The sequence below is a fragment of the Myotis lucifugus genome, unplaced genomic scaffold (genome assembly GCF_000147115.1).
Source record: "Myotis lucifugus unplaced genomic scaffold, Myoluc2.0 scaffold_262, whole genome shotgun sequence".
NCBI classification, from domain to species: domain Eukaryota; kingdom Metazoa; phylum Chordata; class Mammalia; order Chiroptera; family Vespertilionidae; genus Myotis; species Myotis lucifugus.
In genome coordinates this window covers 76,952-87,312 of record NW_005871310.1, presented here as the reverse complement: position 1 = coordinate 87,312, position 10,361 = coordinate 76,952, and the positions used below count along the sequence as shown (strand labels likewise).

Sequence of the window (10,361 nt, the reverse complement as noted above, 5' to 3'; positions counted from 1 at the left end):
ATAGAAGCTGAGCAGCGCTTGCCTTGTCTTCCAGAGAGGCGCAGGCTGGGCAGAGGCGCTGGCTGCCAGGACAGTCTGCCGCAAATGTGATCTTCCCTGTGCCGAGCTCCTGGGCGTGAGTGGTCCCACCTGCCCGTCACCTGGAGCCTGCAGTCGGGGCTGTCCCAGGAGGGGGGCCTGTCTCCTTGGCTGGACTGGCAGTTCCCAGAGCAGGAGGGTCCTTGGTGCTGGAGGTATTGGGGGGGGGTGCTGGCATCTTTTCAAAGTAGAATCCTAGGAAGTACCGATGTGCTGAATGTCCAGTTGCCAGTGACTGGTGGATCTAGGTTTCAGTCTTCTTGTGGAATGGGGGCAATGAAGGGAGAGCTGCCCAAAGTGCTGACTACCCCTGGGTCTGGCGTCGGATACCTGGCTTCAGGCTGGGACATTGACTTTACCCTTCTGAGCCCCAGTTTCCTGACCTCTAAAATGGAGAGAATAACTGTACCCACCTCATAGGGTTCTGTGTGGCTCCAGCCCTCCCAGAGCTCACTGCCCTCCCTGCCGGGGCTGGAGGAGAACTCCCCCCGGAGCAGCTGTCCCTGCAGCGCCGTCCGTCTGGTGGTCTGGACCGACCCAGGGACCTCTCCCCTGCAGGTGCTACGGGGGAGCCTTCAGCCCTGGCACTGACCGAAGCCCTTGCTTTTCTCTTGGCAGGATCGACAAGACCATGCTGGCAGGCCTGAAGGTCAAGTAAGTAGCCACTTCCTGTTATGTAGAGGTCAGAGAGGAGGGCAGACCAGAGCTCTCTGGGGCCCTGGTTTCCCCGTAAGTTGTGGGAAACATGGGTGGGGCTGTTGCATTTGTCAGGCTCTCCTCCTCAGCCTGGGGGCTTCTGGCCTGGAGGAGGCTGGTCAGGCGCTTGCTCCCTGGGGTATCTGGGTAGCAGATGCTGGGAAGGTAGCAGCGGTACCAGTGGGACTGTGTTTAGCGCCGTGACCTTTAGCCTACAGCTTAGGGGTGTAAGAAAGAGAAATGTATTTTCTCCCTCCTTAGTTTTTATGTGAAGCCCTAGTCCCATGGGCTGTCTGTCTGGCATGCCCACCTACCTGAAAACGGTGCTGTGTAATCCTAGGACAGCATGAAACACCCCGGTGTGTGTGTGAGCAGTAGGTTACTGAGTCATCCGGTTCCAGATGGTGCCATGCTGGGCGGCCTGGCCCTCGGCTCTGAAGCTTCCAACACCAGATTCTGGGACTGGGAATTATCTGCTCCGTTTACCATGCGTGTCTGCCTGTCTGTCTGGGAAGCCCTGAGCAGACACACCTCTCTGCTCGAACCTCCCACTGCTCCTCCTCGCCGCTGTTATTCCTTTTCTCGCCATATTTCTGGCCAAACAATCTCGTCTGCATCCTGGTCCTCTTTCCCCCATGAGACTTCAACAAAAGTCACTTCCATCTGCATCCCTCCTTTGGGCAATGAGTACTAACCTGTCACCTGCCCCGACGGAGTGAATTGAAAATGAGGGAAATTCTAGGAGGGAAAAATAGCATTGGTCATTAGCTCAAAATACTATCCTGCGGCATGGGAATTAGCTCACGCATGAGAAGTCCCCCCTTTCAAGGCAGCTCCTTCTGCCTACAACTCCCGCATCGTAGCTGAAAGGTTTCCCAGGCCGGCCTTCCTCTGCCCTGCCGTTCAGTTGCCAGCACTGCCTGTGTCTGCCCTGGGTACAGGTCTCTGGGCAAAGCACAGCCAGTCTTGGGGGTTGGCATATGAAGTGGTAAAAAATGAGGCCTCCCACAAAAATGAGGTTTTGTTCAGAAGGGTGAGGGTGGGCAGTTAGGGCAGGGATGCATGGCAAACTGTTCCTGCCCTCGGAGAGCTTTCAGTCTCTTTGTAGAGTTGACGTCAGAGGTGCAGTGGGAGCGGTCAGTCCTGGAAGACTGGCAGGAGGAGGTGGCTTCTTTAACAAAATGTATTTTTATTGATTTCAGAGAGGAAAGGAGAGGGAGAGACAGATAGAAACATCAATGATGAGAGAGAATCATTGATAGACTGCCTCCTGCACACCCCACACTGGGGATCGAACCTGCAACCCAGGCATGTGCCCTGACCGGGATTCGGACTGTGATTTCCTGGTTCATAGGTCAACGCTCAACCACTGAGCCAGGCTGTCTGGGCAAGGAGGTGTCTTCTAAAGCAGCTTTTAAAGATGGGGCTGGGCAATGGGCCCACCAGTGCATGTACATGGGATGCACATAGTACCGCCCAGTGTTCAGGGCCAGTCACTCTCAGGCATGGTACTACTCCTCTGGACTTCAGTTTCTGTAGCCTTTGTCCAAAGAGCACAACAATGGGCTTCCTAGAGCTCCTTATCTGCCTATTGAATGAGATATGCGGCATGAAGTGGAGATACTAAGGGGTGTAGAGTGGTACGCGTCTATTTTGTGGTGCTGTCTTGTGACATCTTGTTCAATTTCACAAGCATATATCGAGGGCATGTTTGCTTTAACTGGTGAAGATGATATATGTAACCTGGAAAGGAACTAGTTACAAGGTGCAGTGGAGGGCTGGGGTCAAGGGCCGTCGCTGAGATTGGGACCTCAGTGGGTTTTTTGGGTACTTGGGGGACAGTCTGAGGGCTTAGGCCCTGGAGAGGTGGTGTTGAGATGGTTGTTTGAGATAGTGTGTAGGACCATGTTCCTACTGTACTTGGTTATGATTCTTTTGATTGTAAGAAACAAAACCTAGTTTAATCTGGTTAAGCAAAAGACGGAAATTAAAAAAAGTATTTTTATTGATTTCAGAGAGGAAGGGAGAGGGAGAGACAGATAGAAACATCAATGATGAGAGAGAATCATTGTTTGGCTGCCTCCTGCATGCCCCCTATTGGGGATTGAGCCCACAACCCAGGCATGTGCCCTTGACTGGAATCGAACCCTGGACCCTTCAGTCTGCAGGCCAACGCTCTATCCCCTGAGCCAAACTGGCTAGGGCAAAGATGGAATTTATGGAAAAGATTCCAGGGTGCCTCAGGGAACCCAGGGGGAGGAGAGGGAGTAGAGGTTGGGAAGGGCTGAACGGGAACTGGAAACCCATCCCCATCAAATCCTAGCTGGCTTCTTTGCAGAAGTTGATAAACTGATCCTAAAATGCATATGGAAATTCAAGGATAATCTTGAAAAAGAATAATATGATTTTTAAACTTACTGCAAAGCTATAGTAACCAAGACAGTTTGGTACTGGCACAAGGATAGACATACAGATCAATAGAATAGAATTCCAAGTCCAGAAATAAACCCTCACATTTGTGGTCAATTGATTGTCAATGAGTGTGTCATGACAGTTCAATGGAGAAAAATAGTCTTTCCACAAATGGTGCTGGGACAACTGATAGCCCCATGCAATAGAATGAAACTGAGCCCTTCTCTCCACCATATACAAAAACGGACTCAAAATGGATCAAAAACCTAAATGTAAGAGCTAAAGCTAAAAACTCGTAGCAGAAACATAGATAAAAATAGTTGTGACCTTAAATAAGCCATTGGTTTTTTTTAGATGTGACACCAAAAGCACAAGCAACAACAATAATAACAAATCGATAAATTGAACTTCATTAAAATGAAGAACTTCTGTGTTATAAAGGACGCCATTAAGAAAGTGAAAAGACAACCCACAGAATGGGTGAAAATATTTGCAAATCACATATAGGAGCTTGTGCCTAAAATACATAAAAGAACTCTCATAGCTCAATAATACAAAGACAACCCAATTAAAAAACGGGCAAAGGATCTGAAGAGACCTTTTCCCAAAGGAGATCTGTACGTAGACAACGAGCACATGAAAAGATGTTCAACATCGTCCGTCATCAGGGACACGCAAGCCAAAGCCACAGTGAGATACGGCTTCACACCCACTCAAATGACTATAATAAAAAAGACATAATAACAAGTGTTGGTGAGGATGTGGAGAAATTGCCACCCTTATGCGTTGCTGGTGGCAGTATAAAATGGTGCAGCTGCTTTGGGAAACAATAAGGTAGTTTCTCAAAAGGTTAAACACAGGATTATCCTCAGACCAGCAACTCCATTTTTAAATATAGATCCAAGAGAAATGAAACTGTATGTTCATGCAGAAACTTGTACACGACTGTTCATAGCAGCATGGTTAATAGCAGCCCAAAGTGAAAACAACCCAAACGTTCAGCAGCAGATGAATGGCTAAACAAAAAATGGCATATCGATGCAATGGCATATTATTTGGCCATAAGAAGGAATGAAGTACTGCTACATGCTACAGCGTAGATGAGATGACCGTCACCCAGGACTGGCTGCCGTGGGGCTGGGTGAGCACGGGGTTGGCTCCGTGCAGCCTGTCTCCATTGCTGGGGGCACAGTGTCATGCACAGAGATCTAGAACCTCTGCCTTGTAGAAATGGCATCTCTGAACAGAGAGAAAGCTTGTGATGGAGCCCAGAGGGGACTGTCCTATTACGTCTTCCTCAGGAGAGGGGTGGAGAGGGCCGGGAGGAGCCGTCTTCCCCACAGTCTGGCTGGCCAGCATTTCAGCTGTCCTGTGGTTTGGCCAGAAGACGGCACCACACAGTCACGCTTACTGTAGCTTTCAGATTCCACCAGCTCAGAATTCAGAATCCAATTAGAAATGAGGGGACCACATAGGGCAGGAGCAGACCCCCTGGGGGCCCTGATGGCAGCTGCTGGAGCCATTGTCCACGCAGGACTGGGGAGCAGGGGTTGTTGTTGCTCCTAGAAAGCTCAGATGTCTTGCCGTGTCACAGCCTTTTACACTCAGGGCTTCCATTGCCATTCTATGAGAATGATGCATAGATGATTACCTCTGCGGATACCTGCTTCTCCTGGTTCTCTCGGTGTTGTTAGCAAGGTCACCTGCTCATGGTTGGGGGCGAGAGCAGAGGCAGGCAGGGCCCAGTGTCATGCATCTAGTCTGTGCATCCAGTTCTCCAACCTTCCTTCCAGAAAGCCCATCCCTCCACAGTCTACCCCTCAGTCCTAGTTTAATGGCTTTTTCATGTGCTGGTTGAGGGCCATGGTCACCAGTCCATCTTCTACCAGCTCTTTGTTTACTGTGGATTACAAGGATCCTTGAGGCGCCACAACGATGTTCTAGAACCTTCTGGGAATGCTCCATCTTAGTCAACTCCTCTCTTACACACCTAGGACATGTGCTGAGAGTTTGCTGGGGTTGTTAAGGAGAGCTTAATTTTTTTTTGGGGGGGGCGGTTTGGAAGGGTGAAAGGCTGAATCAGTTCAGCTCACATTTACCTGGCACCTACATTCCAAGCCCAGTGGCAGGCCCCAGGATTGTGGGGAAGCAAAGATGAAGAAGACAGTCTCTGCTGTGAATCCTACATCCCCGCAGGGAGACAGGCATGTAGACAGACAGCCCCAATGGAATGTGACAGGTGCGAACAGAGATGCTCTCAGAGAGGATGGAGGGGCTTCCTGGAGTCTTGGCGCTGCCCGGCTGTCTCCAAGGGTGAGTGAGGTCAGGCCGGAGAGGAGAGGCACTCCCCAGCAGCAATGCGCCAGGCAGGGGGGCAGGAGGGATCTGGGTGCGGTTATTGTTATCAGACAGAAAGCGGGTGAGAGTGTCAGGACAGGAGGGGCTATGCCGAGGAGCGTAGGAGGGCTGTGTGGAGGCCTGGGCTGGCTTCTCGGGGTGTCCCGGGGCCAGCGAAGGGTTTAAGCTGGAGAATGATGTGGCCACATTTGAATCTGGGAGCCCCCGACTGCCCTCTGCCAACTCATTGGAGAGCTTGGAGGCCAGGGCAGGGGCTGTGGGGTTGGGGAGAGTGGACTGACAGGGAAACTATCAAGGTGGTGGACTCCCCACCTGGAGCTGGTTTGGGTGTGGGAGGTGAGGGCATGGGAGGTCAAGGTGAAGACTGTTGGGTTTCCGAGTGAGCCCTTGGGCGGAGCTCTTGGTCCCATCTACGGAGACTGAATATACAATCTCTGTTCCTTTTTTGCTACTGTCACCTCCTGTGTGGCTGGCTTAGATCCTGACCCTTATACCTACCTCCTCGCCCCCCTTCTCCCCAAGGGGACAGAGGAGGGGACGCAGGCAGGCAGAGCTGGTGGGGGTCCTGGACTCCGGCCCCGCCCTGCTTGGCTCCTGGAGTGCCTTTGGCAGGTGAGCTCACGGTCAGTAGTGGCTGCCCTTGAAACTGACAGCTGGCCAGACTGGGCCCTCAGGGAACCCACTTCCAGACACATTCCAGGTGGGGCCAAGGGGAAAGTCGGTTTCTGTCCAAGTATCAGGCCCTGGTCCATTGGTTTCTTTAGGATGGGCCTTGAGCCTGAGAACAGTGTTGGCGTGTGAAGGCGTGTGTAGGCATGTGGTATGCTTGCCTGTGCAGGTGGACATGAGCTTTGAGGGCCCATGTGGGTGATTGTGTGGTGCCTTTTTTGGCTTTAGTGAGTTCCTATGGTAACCACGAACATGTCTGTTTTGGGATCTGGCGTCCGCGGGGCGTGAGTGGCTACAGGGAGAAGCAAGGCGGGCGGGTGCTTAGCCGGCAGTTGGGCTGTGGCCTCATTCCATTGCCAGGCACAGGGGAAGCCCTGGAGGGGCCACTGCCAGGCAGCAAGGGCGGCGAACTCCAGGGACTTGTGTGCTCCTGGCCCGCATCCCAGCCAGTCCCCGACATGCCCAGGAAGCCCTGGTGAGTCCGGGTTCTGATTTCTTGATGGACAAAGCTCCCTGGGTCTTCACCAGGTCTGGTGGGTATCTGCTGATGGGCAGGCCAGCTGGCAGCTCTGCCCGGTAGGTGCTGGGCTTTGGGCTCTTCCGAGATGGGCGTGGGACTGCGGGCAGGAGGCTCCATCCACCCTGGGGCCCTGTGTGAGCGCATCCCTGTGCTGCAGAGCTGAGTGGTACTTGTTGATCCCGTGGGACAGGGCTGACTGTGTTACTGTGGGAGACAAAGGCAGGGGTGCAGGAGAACAGCATTCGGAGGGGCAGCCTGAGGCCTGCAGCCCGGGGTCACCGGTCCCTCAGCTCCCCCAGCTCCCCGAAGGAGCCCTCATGGACCCCAGGTCTCTGGCCATGCACCAGCTTCTCTGCAGGTCTCACTCGGCCCAGAGGCCTGCTGGCCTTGCCTGGATGGGAAGACTCAGGGGCCCGTGGAGAAGAGGGCTCAGCCCAGCTCACTGGGTGCTGGATCTGGCCAGGGCTGGGAAGAATGGCTCCCACTGGGCTTTGGGGAGCGGCTCTGACTCCCACATGTGCATCCCTTGTGCTTCCTGTTCACACGCGTGGACCCCTGGGTGTGTCAGGATCCACCTGGCCTGTTTGGAGAGGCTCATGATGGACAGGAGCCCCGGACAGGTGTCTGGGAGTGTGTGTGGGGTGCTTGCCTTTATTCCTTCCTCCTGCTGCTCCTCTAGGGCTGGGACCCGGGAGTGGGGAGGGGTGGGTGAGGAGGGGGTGCTGGGCATTGGGCCTCTTCTGAGATGGGTGTGGGACAGTGGGCGGGAGGCTCTGTTTCTCCTGGGGCCCAGCTGCTCCCTCTGCCTCTGGGGCCTTGGGAGAGGCGGTGCTGGGACAGGGTGGGCAAGCCCAGTGGACATGAGGATGGACAGCTAGAGGTCATGGGCCTCAACCTCCCTGTTCACAGAGCAGCGCCGGAGACCCCAGGCGGGGACTGCTCACTGGAGGGTGCGGCACGGAGGCGGTGGGTGCGGGATCAGGACACGAGAGGCCAGCAGCTCTTCTCTCTGAGCGGCGCCTGGCCCCTTCCTGCTCCTCCTAGGCCTCCATCTCCGCAGCTTCCTGGCGGGGGACCTCATCTTCTCTTCTGAAGACAGACCTGTTGTCTGCAAGGATCTGTCGGGCCCGAGCACCACCGTGGTGAGGCCCTGGGCGCTGGCGAGCAGCCTCGGTGCTCTGCTGAGCGCCACCTGTCTCACCAGGCCGTCCTCTGTGCCAGAGAAGCTGAACATTTGGAGTTTTAGCCAAATCTTGACAATTAACTCAAGAATGAAAAAAACAAAGCCCTATGTGGCCTCTCCTGCAGGCCCGGGTCCGCCCCTGGGGTCGCCAGCGTGCCACCTTGCTCCCCTGCGCCCGGCATCCCTCTCGGGTCCCAGCTCCCTCTCCCCCTGGCGACTCCCCAGTCCCTCTCCCCAGTCACCCCTCCCCTGGCGCTCTCCTCCCTCAGCTGCTGACTGGTCACTTCCTGCTCTGTCCCCAGATTGGACTCACTCTCAGTGAACCTTTTCTCTCTTCCAAATCCAGTTCTTTCTCTCTCAGTGGGTTGCCATGGGGTTTGGTCCCCTCCCGCCCTCCTCCCGGTTTAGGCCCATTATCTCCTGCCCAGACGGTGACGAAGGCAGTCTCATCAGCCTCCTCCTCAGGGCTGGCCAGCTCTGACTAATGCATCATCCCCAGGCCGGCTCCGGCGCTGCCCTCCCTGCTCCGAGTTGGCCCGACCTGCCGCGCCCACCGCAGACTTTGTTCTGGCTGATTCCCCACAGGCTTGTCCCTCAGACCCTGGTGTGCGGACGGTGGCGCCGCTCCCTGTCGGCGGGGGCTGTGCAGTCTTTGGCGGTGTTGACTCCCCAGTGGCTTCTCTTTCCGGCATTGGCATCACTCCCTGTCTTTGGTCCACACCAGATAGTATGAGCGCCCCCCCTCCCCCCCAAGCAGCAGCTTCCACACCTTCCTGCCCCTTGCTGTCACCCAGGAGGCTTTGTACAAGGCCTGGTGCCCAGGTGCACTCATTCCAGAACTGGAAGGCAGGATGTCCGGGGTAGGACCAGCGTCTGTACCGTTTAAAGATCCCGTCTGCGTAGGAGATGCCGGCAACCTCCCGCCTAGCCGTGATAATAAAAAGTGTCTCCAGACGTTGCCATTTCGGGGGCAAATGTGAAAGCTCCCCCGCCCCGCCGAGAATGCCGAGAACAGGCCAGGTCCGCCTTGTCAGCATTCTAAAATATGCACCCACCGTGAGTCCATCTTAGTGGCCAGGCAGCCCATGTTGAAATTCTGACTCCACCAGCTGGGTGACCTTCGGCAAGGTACTTGACCTCTCTGTGCCTCAGCACAACTCTAGTTTTTCTCTTTCTCGTCTTTATTTCTTATAACTGTGTCTCCTCTTAGCCTTTGGCTCCAGCTCGATGATGTGACTTGCTTTCTGGTACTTTGTTTTCTGGCACCTTTCAGCCTGGACATCTTTGCTTGTGCTGTTTCCTGGCGTGAAGTGCCTTTACTTCTTCCTCCTCCATCAGCACCACTGTGCCCATCCTTCCAGGACCAGCCTCGAGGCTGCCTCCTCTACGAACACCTCCTTCCCCACGCTCCCGGAGCAGCTAGAACCTCGGGGCTCACATGAGCTCTTCCTGCCTTAGGGTGTCCTTCTCCCCTTGAGGTCAGAGGCAGTGGGAGCCTCTAGGGTGCCCGGTCCAGGCTGCACCACTGTTCCGTTGTGCAGGTGAGGTGTTGACCCCTCCCTGCTTGGGCTGCGCTGTGAACCGGCAGGTTTACCGCAGCGTCACCTTTCACCCCACGCCCAGCTCATTCTGAGAGGGTGGAGTGGGCGGAAATCCGTGCCTGGCAGGCCACAAAGCCACATAACTGACTTTCGGAGCCCTGCCCTGGGAGGTGCGTGTGACACGGCAGTCGTTGCTACCTTCTTGGTTGTCTTGCCACTAGCAGATGCCATCAGGAATCGAGGAACTTTGGGCTCTGGACTCTCCCAGGCCCACTTATGGGTCCAAGAACATGACTCATAGGGACATAGGACAGCCCTGTCCCTACCCTGCCATGCCCTGTCCAGACCCCGTCAGCCCAGCCCAGGCTGGCCCAGTGATTGCCCCCCCCCCCCCCCCCCCAAAACAAGCAAGCAAACAAACAAATAAAAGAGGCAGGCAGCTCTCGTCAGCCTGGCTCAGTGCTTAGAGTGTCAGCTTGACACCGGACGGACTCGGGTTCGAATCCGAGTCAAGGCCACATACGTACTTGGGATGCAGGGTTTGATCACTGCCCCACTTGGCGCACATGTGGGATGCAAGCAATTGATTTCACTCTCTCTGAAACTCAATGGGAAAAATATCTTCTGGGTAAGGACTTAAATTTTATAATAAGAGTAATAGTAAACGCGCACAAGGCAGGGAAGCTGGGTATGTGAGGGGGGAAGGAGTGAACAAGGACATTTGCTTGAGGTAAAACCTCTGGCTTCATACATCCGATGGACTCTGGAACCAGCGCTTGTCTAATCAATGTTACGGCATTGATGGACCTTGTTTGTATAGTTAGACTGTCCACTCCAGAGAACCCCTAGCTACCTCCTGACACTGAGTGTTGTAAAATTGACGAAGTGTGCCAAAAAGAAATGT

General features: G+C 54.6%; 1 long non-coding RNA gene across 1 annotated transcript in view; it reads left to right on the top strand.

Annotated features, from left to right (window-relative positions):
- Positions 1-10,361, top strand: part of LOC111827998 — a 79,921-nt gene that overhangs the window by 7,452 nt on the left and 62,108 nt on the right. The window contains exon 2 of the long non-coding RNA XR_002831751.1: positions 697-732. This is a non-coding gene — a long non-coding RNA (uncharacterized LOC111827998). The remainder of the gene's footprint in view (positions 1-696; positions 733-10,361) is intronic.